Raw genomic sequence first — 16284 nt, 5'->3', positions numbered from 1 at the left:
GGCAGATAAACATTATGAGCTGGTACATGGTATGTTCGGACAAAATACACGACCAACGAAACAGACAGCCAACCCAAACAGCAGTTGGTTGGAGCATCAACAAGTTGACTTGGGTTAAAAATAAAAAGACCGTTTCTATTACCAGATTGTAGCTTTGTTGCCATGACACTGGCCCGCAAGCTGTCATCATATTAGCATTCTGAGCCTCCACTGGGGTGAGATTCACTACAATCTCTGTGCAGCCGCCGCGGAGAAGAAAGAGCACATAACGACTCACGTTACAACTGTGCCAAACAGATAAGGTAACACAACATGGGGACAGGGCTTTACATAAACCAGCAACTTTATAAATGACAAATACTTCAACCTGCTATCAGTCACTCCTGTGAGAATCAGATAGGAGTTCCCTAGGGGCTTAAATCTCTGATTCACAAACATTTGCTTTGATTATGATTCTTTGAGAAACAATGCAGAAGCGTTACACAATGCAAAAATGTGACTAAAAGAATTTTACACAATCAACACAGACAACATAAACAACCCAATGTTTTTGCATTGGAAAAGATTCTGAGAAGTTATTAAAAATAATAAGCAGGTAATTTAGTGGCAGTTGAAATGTGACCTTAACATCGTTCTTCAGATGCAGTCTTAGCCCCTAAGACCTTTATCAAATGTGCAAAAGAGAAGTGTTTGAAAGAGAGAAGAAGGGGTGCAGGAGTGATTACAGGAATCCTGCTCTGACTACGGCTTCCTGAGCCGTGCTGCTGAGAGGAGGGAGGCAAGTGTGTGTCAGACTTTCAGTAAGAGGTCTTGGTGTAAATGTGTCATGCAAGTACGCAGCTCTTCTATTTGGCTCCTGTAGCGTCTGTGGGACGCAGGGGGAGAGGGCAGAGTGCGGCGGGGCAGCAGAGTGTCCGGCTGTGTGAGAGAGAGAGAGAAGGAGAGAGAACCGGCTAGGGAGCGGACCCTGGCCCTATGTTAGGAAACAGGAACAGCACGACGCTCTCTGAGGCTACTGTACTCGCAGATAGAGCATATTCTAGATTTACAGCCACTCTCAGGGGCCGCCATGTTGTTACAGTATACTGAGTCACCACAGTGCTGCAGAAGGAGGGGGGGAGAGACAGAGAGAGACGGAGAGCGAGAGAGAAAGAGAGAGAGAGTGGATGACAGAAAACAAGAAAAAGGAGGGAACATGAGGCTAGAGAGAGAAAGTGAGAATATTTTTTTTACAAATACATAGCAAAAAATATTCAAGATTATTTTCTAAATAACATATATATAATCTTTGTATATAATATATACAAAAGGTGCTTGACAAAGAGGCAGCAAGTGACCATTCACTCACACACCCACACACACACACACACACCAAGATACAGATTAGATCGTCCTGCGTCTCTGTAAACTGTGTGTATGTGTGTAGGATTTCTTCTTGTTTGAACAATTAACAAATTAATTTAAAAGTTTTAACTGCAATATAACACTTAAAAAGTAATTACATCCTAAGACCCATTAATTTTTTTTATTAACACCCGAAATGTATTGCTCTATAATAATAAAATATAACAGCCCTGTTTTTCCGAATTGTCAAAATAACATATTTATTGTGGCTCTGCAGCGCCACCTCTGGCCCGACCCTGCTATAAGTGCCGATGACGAGACATCATCTCAAATGTCTTCAAATCAGTCAACCATTGTTACTGCTTGATTATTATACATAAAGAGACTGATCACGGTTTCAAATATAAACAGGGGTTCTCGTAACACTGAACACAGCATCTGTGTACGGATAAAGTCGCACCAGTCGTCGGTGTGGACGACTATGCGGTGCTAGTGAGGAAAGCCCCCCTCGATGTTGAGATCTGTACAAGTGCAGTACCAAGAAGAAGCTGAAAATCATGATTTTGTGCCTCACTGAGACAAAAGTTACAAACTATTCATATGTTTTGTTTGTCTGATAGTATCAGTGATTGCAGATGGTTTTGAAACAGGAATTTGAGCTTCAGTTTTGAGTGTTTTGGTCTCTCTCTATTCAAAACTAAAGGTGTATGACTTGAAGCAACTGCACTGAGGTTTTTAAATATGGCTGCTGTGTGGACAGGTTTGTCTAGAAGGACTTTGGTCACACTCATAAATACGGGAAGAACACGAGCTCAGACCAAAGGAGATATTCTCCACTCCACAATCTTTTCAAAGATGAATTAGGGGTGGAGTTCGCTGAAAAGAAGATTGTAGCTACTCTTTAACGATTGACGATCACTGTTTTTTGCAATGATGGACCCCCTAAATTTGACAGACGTGGACTTTTCACTGATAACAATCTAGTTTCATGTGTCCCTTTTGTTTTCTAACACAGAGAACATTTCGCTAAAATATTTTAACAATTATTTTCAGACCATCTGAGAGTAACTTTGCTCCAGATGTGTTTCTGCAGATAATCGAAGTATGGCTTTCTCTTTCTTAGTGGAGTTTAAAATTGTGTTTCCTGATGGAGCCACAATCAAATTAAACAAAAATTGTTAATGGCAACAGGGTTATGAAGTAGTCCTGAGCCGATATGTCTACATTTTTAAATTTTTACATTTACCATTTCTCATGCAATGACTGAATCTTTCTTTGCACAGTCAATGACCTAAACACTTAGCAATCTCAACTTTAGGACTGTTGTTTTGAGAGTTCTCTCAGGACGTTAGGCACCATGTTGAGAAATGCCTCTTTATGAAATGAGTCTTTAATAGATAATCCTTTTATACTCGGTCATGACACCTCTGCCAGTTACTAGTTCACCACTCCACCTTACAGTGGAACGTTTCAAACGCCGTAACTTAAATATTATATGAAAAGGTATCAGGTTCAAAATTGATTTATATTTACAAAATACAATCAAGGTGGTCAATGTTAAAATTCAAAGTAAATGTATGTATACAGCAGAGGGAGTGGACGTTAAGGGGGAGGTGGGAGGAAAAAAAAAAGAAAAACAAAGAAAATAGAGATAATATACATTAACGTAGTTTTCCATGCTGCAGGAACTGACAACAGCCACAATCCCTCTTTCCCACAATGTACAGTCCCAGTCTTACAGGTTGAACTTAACACTAGTGAACCTGGTTTATTTTGAAACATTCAATTACATGCTCCCATAGCAAAATAAAATGAGGAACTTTCCCTATTTGAAACGTTATCATTTTTCTCCGTGTCTAAATAAACACACGATGGGGCAGGAAAAAGAAAATAACAACGAACACTGTCATGGCAGCAGAAACACAGAGGAAAAAGTGACAGAGAAAAGAATCTGAGGAAAAGAGAGAAAAGTCAAAGAGACTGAGAAAAAGAGAGAGAATCTTGGGAAGTTTAGAGAAACAAGGAGTGACGGAGTGAGTGAAAAAAGAGAGAGGATGTCAAGAAAGAATGGGAAAGAGTAAAGAAAAAGAGCAAGAGAGGAAAAGAAAGGGAAGGTACTGAAAAAGAAAGGTGGAAAGGAGTGTGTGGAGAGCAAGAGATAGACGACAGAGTAAGAAGCAAGAGAGAGAAAAAGGGAGAGAGACAGAGAGACAGAAAGATGAGAGAGAGAAAGCGAGAGAGAAAAAGAAGCCTGTTCGCGAGGCCTCTCCTCATTACCATAAAGTAAAGCCCAGTAGCGGTAGGCAGTATTGCAGTGTGCTTGAACCTAATCCAGGCTGACAGCTTCATGCACCCTGGCCCTGTCTGTGCGCTCACACACACACACACACACACACACAAACACGTGCATGTAAGCAGTGCGCAGCCGCAGCTCTGCCAGGCATTTCCACTAAGTCAGGAAGTGCAAGTGGCTGAGCCCGCTGCCTGTTACCATGACAAACACAGTCAGCTGGGAATCCACCCAACGAGATGACAAAGAGGTAGAGGAGAGAGGGAGACAGAGGAGAGAGAGAGAGAGAGAGATGGAGGGGGTTACTGAAATTAAAGGGCGAAAAAAAAAACAGTAATGAATATAAAACTCTCGGCTACAAAATTAAAACCACAGACACGTGAGTAAATAACACTGATTTTCTCACTACAGTGGCACCTGTCAAGAAGTGGGATATTTTAGGCAGCAAGTGAACAACAAGTCGGCTCATAAAGTTGTTGGCGGAAGCCATGAACCTGCTTGTTTATGGACCGTCCTTCAACTTTTGTTTGGTACGTACCACAGCAGACTGGGAACATCTGATATGACTTATATTCTGGAGATGCTCTGACCAAAACAATATGACCATCACAATTGTTTTTTAAAGTCATGCATTTTCTTACACTTGCCCATTTTTCCCCAGTTATAACACATCGACTACAAGAACTGACTGTTCACTTGGTGTCTAATTTACCCCACCCATATATATGAGTGTGTGTGTGTGTGTGTGTGTGTGTCACTGTTTGGACAAACATTCTATGGACAATCCAGGCTTTCCTGAATATTCAAACACAGACTGATTCAAAGGCGCTGTGATCAAACATTAAAACAGGACACACTGGGCCAACAAAAACAGCTATTTTCGTTATTTCTAAAAGTTCTTGCAAAGCCTCTGTAAAACTATAGATGTGTGTAGGCTTATATAATGTACTGTGAATGTATCTGGAAGAAACCTTCTTAAAAAACAAAAAGATGTATTTCAGTTACTGATGTCATTCGGTAAAAATTTCAGCCTGATCTTCTCCTGATACTGTTGATAAAAGGTTAATAGTTATTTGATGTGACCATGTACAAAAGCACAACAGTCCTGAAAGTCCATACAAGTGAATATTAATGAAATGGCCAAACAGAGCATTTAGGACAAAGGCAGTGTTACACAGATCAATCCGTATTCACGGTTAAGGAGATGAAGGAAAAATTATTTAGAGAATATTTCTGAGTTAACAACACAATCACAAAAAGATTGACAACAGAATGACAGTAAACGATCCTGTAACTATTATGAAACAAACGCATTATGTCTGTAGTTATGACAGAGGGAACTGAAAGTGAAGACCCACATACAGGCCCTTGGGATTTAACGAGTTAAACTGTTAAAAAATAAATGTATTCACAGTTGATTTGACTAGATTTATGAAGTGAATGTGAGTAAATAAATAAATAAATAAATAAATAAATAAATAAATAACAAGTTTGGGCCAAACAAAGGTTCTATTCCTCATAACTCCCATGTGGGCTCTGATCACTTTGAGCAGCCATACATTAAACCATTATCTTCAGCTTTTAGCAAAGCCTAAAAATTCAGCTCTTTCCAGCTAGAGAGAGGAATGTAAGGGCAGCTGAACGAGTCCCTGTGACTCAGAGCACTGTCTGCAGCACTTTAAACGCCACCGCTACCCCACCCTGCACATTCCTCTCTCTTTCTCCCTCCGTTTCTTTCTCCTTCACCCTCCATCCTCATCTTGCCACTTCTGAAGTGAGAGGTTACTTGGTGCAGGAGAGAAGCTGAAGACGAGATAGACAGGGCCTGGTAGTTAGTCTCCTGTGCTAATAGACGTTTAGCAGACTGCTTAGAGGTGGTTATGGCTGAGATTTGGGGAGAGAAAGCTAGTTGTGGGTCAGCGGAAAAGAGCAGCTGTTACTTATTGCCCCTGACCTGAATCTACAGAGCGCATTGAGACAACAGGAGGAGCCAGAGGAGAGAAAGAAAGCAGGGAGTGCTGTGTTCCAGCCTCTCACAGCACAGTCTGTTCCCTGACACACACACACACACACACACACACACACAAACACACAGGGACACTCAGAAACACATCACTGGCCACCTCTCTCCAGCACTAATGCAGCAGTACCGTGCAACGGCCCTGCTTCGACCACCCCACAACCTCCCGCATAATATCTCTCGCCGAACAGAAAAAACACTACATCAAACGAGAGCTCATTATTCTCTTCTCTCTCTCACTCTCTTTTTAGTGTGTTGTAAAATGGCTGGCAAAGGCTCGGTTTTACAGCGCAGTTTTAAAAGTGCAGCTTTATCCACGGCTCACTTCCTGGATACGACTCCTGCCAGTAGCTAAGTGTGTGAAACACAGCACCGGATAAGTCCAGAATTAGTGTAAAAACCAAGGCTGAGACTTTTGGACAGGAGAACACAGAGCTGCCAGAGCAGGAGCTGGAAAAACGCCGCAGTGCCACTAGTCTGGCTGCACGGTGTGTGCTAACCCAACACACAACAGAAAACTTCACATGAGGGACCAGGTGAGATGGATGAAGTCTATTAGCTGCTGTGCTGCTTGCAGAAGCAGAGGAGAACCGTGTGGAGGACAGAGTGAGGGGCGAATGAGGAGGCTGTGAGTAAGTGAGTGAGTGGCATTTGGTCATTTGTCAATAAGAAGGTGTTTTTATTTTTGAATTGCGTAGTTAAATGTTAAATGTTAAATAAAAAATAAAATAATAGCGAGTGAATACAGGAGTGTAGATGTGAATGAGTGAGTAAGTGAGGATGGAAGAGAGGGCGGAGGAGATATTAAGCAAAGACGTGAGGTTGCAAGTGAGTGAGTAAGCAAGGGAGTGAGGGAGGCAGCGTGGGAAGTGAATAAGGGAGTGAATGAGTGAGTGATTGTGGGGCAAGTGAGCGAGGTTGTGAGTGAATAGAGCAGTGACGTGGGGAATGAGTAAATACATAAAGGATGAATGAGTAGGTGTAGAAATGATTGGACGTGTGAGTAAGCAACAGCGTGTGGGTTTGAGTGAGTGAGCAAGGGAGTGAGGGAGAGAGTGAACAAATGAGAAGCGACCCGGTGAAGGTGTGAGCAAGCAAGTGAACAACTATGTGAATGAGTGAGTGAACAGGTAACAGTCTGAACGGGTGAGGGATTAAGAGATTGACTGAGCAAGTGAGCGAGGGAGCGAGGGCTGAGTTTTTTTCAGTGATATTATGATCCTGTAACAGGATCTGCACGTTTCCATGCCTGAGCTTCTGACTTCCCCTCCCCCTCACCTCTATGCTGTGCTATTTCAGGTCCTGAGGGTACAGATTCACACACGTACACACACATATGCACGCGCACACACAATCAAACACACACACAGTAACATGCATGCATACATACATAGCTGACAGTTGGACAACAAAACTGGTCATGGATCCACGCAGATGGTGAGGTGAAGCCGTTAGCAGATATACAGCTAGAGCCATCAAACATCACTTCCTCAGCCTGCATCTAATAACACACATATCACTGTGTCAAATGAGAGAGAACTGGGAGGAGAGTGACAGAGATAAAGAATGATAGGCAGAGAAAATGAAGGAGCAGAGAGAGAGAGAGAGAGAGAGAGAGAGAGAGAGAGAGAGAAGCAGAAGCAGCGCTCTCTCTGGTGTCATCTTACAGTATCATTACAGGCACATAATCCATGTTCATCCTCCTCTCCGCCTGGCCTCTGTACTTACTCAGCGCGCTTTGTCATGGCACTTGACGGCACAAAGACGGGGTGTCATTTGTGTGGGCCCTCCTGACGAAGGCTCAATAATACTGAGCACGAGCAGGAAAGGAGAGCGAGAGGGACCCGAGAGTGAGAGAGAGAGAGAGAGAGAGAGAGAGAGAGAGAGAGAGAGAGAGAGATAAAGAGAGAGAGAGAGAGACAGAGATACAAACAGTGAGCATTATAGGTAGAGAGGCAGACAGACCAAATGACATATTTATGGTACAGCACAGGTTTAGCAGTAGCAGACATTTTTGTCATTCCTAACTAAACCAGCTGCGTGAATAACAAGAAGTGTTAATACAAGGCCAACACATATAAAGGGTGGAGTATAATTAGGGATAAAGGAGGGATGGGGAATATTAGAAGGATGACACATTATAAATGCAACATGTTTGTGTTATTCTGTTTGCTGTCAATAAAAAGAATAAAGTAAATAAAGTTTAAAAAAAAATAAAAACAAGTAAGGCCAACAATTTAACAGAATAATGTGCCAGATTTGAATGATTCTATGACTTTGCTCCTTTGGAGTTATAAGACATTAAGTGTTTTGGTTTTCAGTGTCTTAGTTCTATACTATAACTTCAAACCTTTTTTTAAAGCATAAGGATAAAGTCATCTTGGTGCTGTAAAGCCCACACTGAACTGAACATTAATAATAAATAGCAGTGACCATGCAAAAACGCGTTGTACTTGAAGCAACCGCATTAATTCGTTCACTGCTCTGTTCATTACAGAAGTCTTTATTATTCCAGGATAACCCTAATGTCAATGACTTTTTTCATCATTGCTGCTGTGGAATATTCTCTTTTATGGGTTTTGTTCTCCACACCGAACTGAACATTAATTACACGCAGTAATCAAGTAAAATGAACTCTGTACTTACAGGCAGCCCAGTGCATTATGTTCGAATTCCTCATCACTTCAATATAACCTACAGCCAGAGGCTTTTTTTTTTAAAATAGCATGAAGGCAAAAACCTCTTTGCTGCTGTAGAACCCTTTGTAGTAACCATATAAACTTACACACAGCCACTTCTTAAATTCAAGTAAAACAGTACAGTACAATGACTCATTTATAACTGATGTTCCGTGGTTTATCACTTGCACGTTCTCACACTATGCTCTGTTCCTTGACATGTGCCACAGCGACACTGCATTTCTCTTTAGCGTTTAGGGAAAACAGAATTTTCATGGTGGCCATACGGTGCCGCCAGTGTTGTGGGTGTCAGGCACATGTGCAGTGAGGCAGCAGCATGCAGACTGCAGTCAAGGCTTTACGTCAGTGGCAGCAGCAGCAGCAGCAGAGCCCTCAGCACGCAGAATGTGGCTGGGCTCTACATGTGACTGTACACTTCTACGCCTTCCATACATGTGCGGCGCGTGTGGAATGTGGAAAAGTGTACAGCTGAGGAATTAGTACTATCATGAATTATCAATTCACTTGATTTATAAAATAATCAATTAACATAGCTCAGTGAACTGGGAATTAATACATGGCCATGTGCAGGGTGATAATGCATATTTTACTATTGGTCTATTGGTCTCTCTTACTGTGAAATTTCAACACCAGTTTATAGTGATACAGAAACATTACAAATGTTATGTTTTACAGAAAATACAGGCTTTATATGTGTGGTTACGAATGCTGTAAAAATAAAAAAGCATACATTTTAGTGAAGTAAATCAGCATCGCCTAAACATCCTCCTCATTCCAACACTGGCCCCATCTAAACTTTTTTGTTTGCAGTTTTTTTTTACCTAATACAATATACTTTTTGAAAGAGAAGACTCAGTCTTTTTAAAGGTTTCAGATGCATTTTACCATTGCTTTTCAGAAATGGGTCTGAACTTAAAACAATGCTTTAAAGCAGTGAAGGCACTTCAATCTGAACTCTGCTCTTCAGCTGTGTTAAAGAGAGTTTAAATGCTGGCAGAGAGCAGAACACTTTTCAAACCGGTTTGACCAGAGGGGCCAAAGGCTTAATGCAGCATGTGGGGGTGTGAGACACACACTTAACGTTGTGGTTAAGGGAAAATAAAACCAAACATCTAGCCATGACAGTCTACACAATAGTACCTACAAACTAAGTGTCATTATTTCCACTAAATGTAGTTTCACTAAAACTTTTATGGCTTTGTAATTTAACAGAGGATTTAGAGTAATGAAAATAGAGGAATGTCCCTAGTGCCTTATGAATATGAATAATATGGTGTACAGTTTTACATACAAATACTTTATTAGGTACATCTTTTATCTACACTCGTTTTCCATTTTTATCCGTTACAATTACAGGCTGTAGTCCATCTGTTTCTCTGTATATTTTGATATCCCCCTTTCCACTGTTCTGCAATAGTCAGGACCCACACAAGACCACCACAGAGCAGGTATTCATTTGGCTGTTGGATCATTCTCAGCTTTGCAGTGACACTGAAGTTTTGGTGGTTGTGTGTTAGTGGGTATTGTGCTGGTACAAATGGATCAGACACAGCACTGCTCCTGAAATTATTATACACCCTAAGGTCACCGCTGGACTGTGAACCGTCCACAAGCCAAAAACATCCAGCCGACAGCGTCCTGACTCCACTGATGAAGGACTAGAGGACGACCAACGCGAAGTGTGCAGCAACTGATTAGCTACTTTTTTTAAAAACTCCAGCACCACTGCTGTGTCTGATCCACTTGCACCAGCACAACACACAGTAACACATCACCACCACGTCATTGTCACTGCCACACTGAGAATGATCCACCACCCAAATCATACCTGCTCTTTGGTGGTCCTGTCAGGGTACTGACCCATGAAAACAGGGTGAAATGAGGCTTATTTACGCAGAGAAACAAATGAACAACAATCTGTAATTGTGGAAGTCTTATCTTCATTCCTTGCTCTCGTGCTTACAATCAAAGTATAATATGTTTATGTACGATAACTGAATATTAAGAGTGTTCAAGAGTTTGAGGGAAACAGCTGAGCCTTTATGAACTCTACATGTTGAAACTATGGGTGCGTTCTCTCGTTGCAATGTGAATGCAAAGTGTTTAAGGAAACCTTGCAGCAATATGAATTTGTATGCATTCTGAGAGTAAAGAAACAGCACAAAAGGCCCACTTATACTGGCACAATGGACTGAGCAGTACATGGAAGCGTTCACCTCAAGAATGCTGCACATTCCAGCTGACTGCACTGACCAAGTCCAGCAACTTGAGATGTGAAAGCTGCCCACACCTCCTGCACTAACTTAAATGACCTTGTTGCATGCCACTTAGGCTTGGTAATACACGTCTGGCCCATCCAACATTAGCAAGCTAGGGTTTTTCTACAGTGCCAGACTACATACACAGATACACGCCCACACACACACGTGATTGACACATGTCCTGCCCAGCTTCATGAGGTCAAAAGGCCTCAGCCAGGGGAGCTCCATGGATGTTTTATTCATGCAATACACATTTTCTTGCATAAGGTTAGTGGAGGAAAAAGGCAGGCAGGAAAAGACAGGAAAAAATTAGAGAAATTAAGTTGAATAACCCAAAAAAAAGCAATGAGTGTAATCTACTTTAACAGGGACATTCACTAGCCAATCTAACTGGACCTTGAACCCTTTTAAATGTAGTGTGTGTGTGAGTGTGTGCATGAGAGAGACACACACAGAGAGAGAAAGAAAGAGAGAGAGAGAGAGAGAGAGAGAGAGAGAGAGAAGCGTGTAAATGTACTTTGGACTTTGCCTTGATCTCACCAGGGGTACTGCAGAATGCACTGTAGCTTTATTTTTTCCAAGATATTGAGAAATACTGGTCTATTTAAAAAAAAAATCACAGTTTCATATATTTGCAGGCTTTTTGCACACATTAAAAAATCATCTGTCCAAAAATTACATTTCAATAACTTTCCCCTTCCTCGACATGCAGTAAACAAGCCATGTCACGTTTGGTGTCTGGGGTTTGCAATTTTTTTGTTTTGGTTTAGTTTTTTCACCACAAATCCACTTCTATTAAAGCAGTCTTGTAACTCCAGTGCACAACTAAAGAAGCAAACTTTGGACACCAACCACGGCTTGACTGACTGACTGCATTTGAGGTGCAGGGAAAAGCTGCAAGTTTTAGATTTCAGTGAACCATTTTTTAAATCTTCATGCAGAATAACACAAATGCTCCCAAGGCCAAATGGCAAGCAATAACTCAGCCTGCTCCTTATCTCATTCATTGAGAACTAACCACAGAAACAACAGGTTAGGGATTCGAACACAGCGTTTCACCATAGCACAGGCCTCCAACGCAGGCTTGTTTTAAGATATAGCTGACAATGGTAGGCAGCTTTCAAACTAGCATGCTAAGTATTGATGTCTTGGGTCACACAGACCCAATGCAGAAGTAATGCTACATTTAAGAAACACATCTACATTCAGTTAAACACGAGTATTTTAATGTTCTTTGTAAAAAAAATTGCATTTAATCAGATACCAGCAATATGTAAATACTGTAATATTTATACCACAGTAAATATAAGATACTGTCACTCTGCTCAAGTCTAAAACACTTTACGCCTACACTGTTATCGTCTTCAATTAAGTGGTCTATAATACTATACACTGAAACATAACTTTAATCAAGTGTAATAAAGTACAGTGCGAATGAACTGAAAAATGATAAAGTGTTAATCCTTCACAGAGCACAGTCCAGCGGCTCAGAGAGAGAGAGAGAGAGAGAGAGAGAGAGTAAAGCAGACCCTCGTTAGCCTTTCTTGAAAGGACAGTAGTAGGATCCATGCTAGCATTATCTCACAACCACATCCATTATTTACAGCTGATATGTTCGAGGAGACGTTTCGGAGGGGACACGCTTCTGCCTCGGAAGGTTAACTCCGAGAAACGGCGAGGAGACGCCAGTAAACAAAGTCGACGAACGTGAACACAACCAGGGCACAGACCGCACTATCTCCGTCCAGTCCTCGGCTTCTCTCTCGACACCGAGCTCAACTTTACGAGGGAGAAGCAGACAACAATAAGGAATACATTACTGCTCCCAGCCAGCACACACACACACAGCCTACATCCACTCTCTCACACGACCACAAACACAACACTGAGTTACATTAACGCAGCCAGAGCTTAGTAAGCCACTTCTACACAGTAGCACTGAAGCGCTCGGTGTCGGAGCTGGTCACTCACCACGGTTATTCGGAGCGGAGCCGTGAGCTGAATCATCGGGAAGAATCGCTTTTATCGTCGGCAGCGCGACTTCAAACCCGGCGACGGTCTCGGAGTCTCCACGCTGAGGGCGTACGGTCCTGAGAGAGAGAGACTGGCGGCGAAAAAGCGAGGAGGAGAACAGAAGACCGCGGAGGAGAAACAGCGGTGAGTTGAAGCAGAGACGGAGGCGGACTGAGCACGGAGCGCAGCGCGAGCCCTCGGAGAGGAGTGACGTAGAGTCCGCACGCACACAAGCTCAGCCCCTGACTGTGCCCTATACTTCCACCCACCCTTTAAAACCCGTTCTCTCCGTCTCTTTCTTTCTCTGTCTCTCACTGTCTGTCTCTACCCTGTTTCCCTCTTTCTGTCTAGCGTTCAGTCTCTTTTTCTCCTTTCAGTCTCGTCTGTTTCTCACCTGTCTCTTCTCACTCTTTCCTGCCTGTTTCTCACTTTCTACTCTGTCTGGCTCCCCTCTTTGTCTCTTTTTTCGTTCTCTCGCCTGTCTCTCCATTTTCTCCCCCACTTTCCTGTCTGTCTCTCTCTGCTAAAAGTTATGTAATTATTTCGTGACAATTTACCCACGGCTCCAACTCTGTAATTACATTATCACACCGTAACTGTTATTAATAATACCACATTTCTTACAGTTCCAAACAATGGCGTTCACAGTAATTTCCTAAATGCTATTACTTTTCACAGCATGTCACTTAATGACTTAATATCATAGTTAATTCTCCGGTGAGTTCTCCACGCTGTGCTGCATTAACTCTAAAGCAGGCTACATGACAGGCTTTCATGTCCAGCAGAAGAAAACCAGTGTTATGGCCAGCCCTCTTTATGGACTGAGCTACACGAGCTCAACTGCCACCACATGGCAAGTTTAGGCACTGCATTACCCCCCCCCCCCCCTTCCTTTTTTTACACGAGACCTAGTCTAGTTTATCTCGTGAAATAATTTACTCATCGTCGTTCTTCTGTATGAAGTCGGTGTTGTACTACGGTAGTTTATAAGTGCCTGCCTCCGTTTGTGTTCATTACCATCCCCTGACTCATACTGCTGCATGCTTAATTTTTGTCCAATTAAGGTAGTGGACTTGTAAGAGTGCCAGTAGAGAACTAGAACGTAGGCAGCAGAGAAAGAAAGGAGAAGAAGATTCAGAACTGAGGGCACCCAGTACCAGGTTCCATCGTCATTGTGATGTATTTTTAGTGTAGTGGTGTTGAAACATGCAAGGTGATATGACTCACAGCAGAGGGCCAGAGCATAAGACATGGTGAAGTCAACTGCTCTCCAAAATTAATAGGACAGAAAGAATGTGGCAGTAATAATGTACAGGAATAAAGCAGATACAGGGGACAACAACGATACTGTCTGGTTCTCAGTGAGCTACATTTTCCATCTGCTCCTAGATCACTTCAGCCAGTGTGTTCCATTCTGCCCAGTTTTCAGCAGGACACAGTAAGGTCACTTTGTGATTTGTGTGAACTGTTATAACACTCCTGTCTATTTAGAAGCCAAAATCTGTTTAGTTTACTTTTAGGTTTACAAATAAGTATGGATAACTTTTTTCAGTGTGTGTAATGTAGAATTGTAATTACAAATTCAAACATTCCCACGCTCTTTTGTTATTTTATGGTAACTGCATAGCATTAAATATGACAATTATTATTATATATATTTTTAAAAAACATTTAAGTAAAAACACGTATTCAAATCCAAAATTCACACACACTTTTGGAACCAATATTATCCCCAAGAACAGAACAAATGGATGCACTTGCTTTTGCAGAGCTTTTTCCTAATGGAACTCATAACGAATGCTGTGATGAATACATACTTCTCACTTGCCTTTTTCAAACTACTTTATTTTTAGGTTATATTCTGTTGAATGAAATTACACGTGTCACTTTTAATACAGTGCAACATCCATCCATTTTCTGTAACCGCTTATCCAATTTAGGGTCGCGGGGGGTCCAGAGCCTACCTGGAATCATCGGGCGCAAGGCAGGAATACACCCTGGAGGGGACGCCAGTCCTTCACAGGGCAACACAGACACACACACACTCACACCTACACCTACGGACACTTTCGAGTCGCCAATCCACCTGCAACGTGTGTTTTTGGACTGTGTGAGGAAACCGGAGCACCTGGAGGAAACCTACGCGGACACGGGGAGAACACACCAACTCCTCACAGACAGTCACCCGGAGCGGGAATCGAACCCACAACCTCCAGGCCCCTGGAGCTGTGTGACTGCGACACTACCTGCTGCGCCACCGTGCCGCCCTACACCGTGCCGCCCTACAGTGCAACAGTTAACATAATATGATAAAAGAATGTTTGAATTTTGAATTACAATTATACGTTACACAAAAAACACCTTAAAATATATTTGTAGATCTAACAGATACCAAACAAGCTTACTGGCCAAAGATCACTTTCCTTGCAAAATGCGGTAACCCTCACAGAACACTGAGCACATGCAACATTACTATTCTATGCTTTATTAGAAGAGACATTTCTCTTTAATGTATTTAGCATTCCTAAAACCAACATATGTGTGGTGTCTGTTTTTGTCTGTTTACACTGGTTTTGACTCGTACACTGTCATTTATGTATATAGACATTTTTCACTTGTGTTGTAATATATCTTATCACTTATATATGGTGACCAAACGTCCTCTTTTACCCGGACATGTCCTCTTTTTAGACTTAAAAAAATGTCCGGGATTTTGTTTTTCTAGAGCTTACATAGAATTTCGACAAGCGTTTCGTTCACAATCTAGTCCCGCCCTCCCCTACTCCGATTGGTTCGCTTGAGTGAGAAGGGGGCGTGGTTCACAGCACTGAACCACACCTTTTTTCCCCTGTAACGCACTTCTATATCCCTGCAATATTTATTGTTTTTGTCTTCTGTATGTCTTCTCTTGTGCACTATGTACAGTACTGTGACACTACAATGTCCTTTGGGATCAATAAACATATGATATATCCATCCATCCATCCATTATCTGTAACCGCTTATCCAACATATGATATACATATTACATAATATTCAACTACTTTAGAACTTGCTTCACAATTTTACAACAACGCCAGACCTTGCGCATTAAGGTGAAAAAGTGCACAGTTCAAAAACGGGTAACGAGTTCAAAAACGAGTTCAAATCTAAATCATTACATCTGACATCCACTGAACAAATGTGTTTTCATTTTAGTAATTAACTCTTCAATTGTATAAAACCCTCAGACACAACAAGAGACTGCTTATTACATATCCCTGTATATAATAATCCCTGTATGTGGTTTTATTTTATTATTATTTTTACATTTTATTGATTTATTTATGAGTGAGAGGGTACAACACACTTCTGATCTCTAAAAAGCATGGATATACATCTGCATTAGTCTGAATTATTTAACATCTTAATAGGTCAGTCTCTGGCTCAATAGGTGAGCTTATCATTGAGTAAATAAATCCTTATTTAATGACAGTCAGTGGCCTGTTACCTAAGTAGTAAGGCTATAATATGAGTGGTCTTAGCAAGGGCCATCATCATTAAGACAGATATATAGTGGCTGCAGAATATTATGGAAATCAAATCTGCTGGTATCACGTAGATATTTTCTTCACTTGTTCTCCACAGTGGACAGTGGCTAGATGAGGCAGTCTTGGT

General features: G+C 41.7%; 1 protein-coding gene across 4 annotated transcripts in view; it reads right to left on the bottom strand.

The window, feature by feature from the left end:
* The window catches only part of sertad2b (SERTA domain containing 2b), a 43448-nt gene that overhangs the window by 4804 nt on the left and 22360 nt on the right, over positions 1–16284 (bottom strand). Inside the window, exons 1-2 of one of the 4 annotated variants that reach the window (XM_066679068.1) lie at positions 12586–12798; positions 143–234 (exon numbers count right to left, since the gene is read on the bottom strand). The exons of 1 other annotated variant lie outside the window; for it this stretch is intronic. The gene's annotated coding sequence lies outside the window, so the exon portion shown is untranslated. Of the gene's footprint in view, positions 1–142; positions 235–7044; positions 7081–12585; positions 12799–16284 lie in introns of those variants that run through there. 2 more of the 4 variants (XM_066679069.1, XM_066679066.1) reach the window with 2 other exon arrangements.

Source organism: Hoplias malabaricus, chromosome 8, assembly GCF_029633855.1.
Source record: "Hoplias malabaricus isolate fHopMal1 chromosome 8, fHopMal1.hap1, whole genome shotgun sequence".
NCBI classification, from domain to species: domain Eukaryota; kingdom Metazoa; phylum Chordata; class Actinopteri; order Characiformes; family Erythrinidae; genus Hoplias; species Hoplias malabaricus.
Note: the sequence above shows the minus strand (reverse complement) of the source record. Positions and strands in the feature narration are given on the sequence as shown.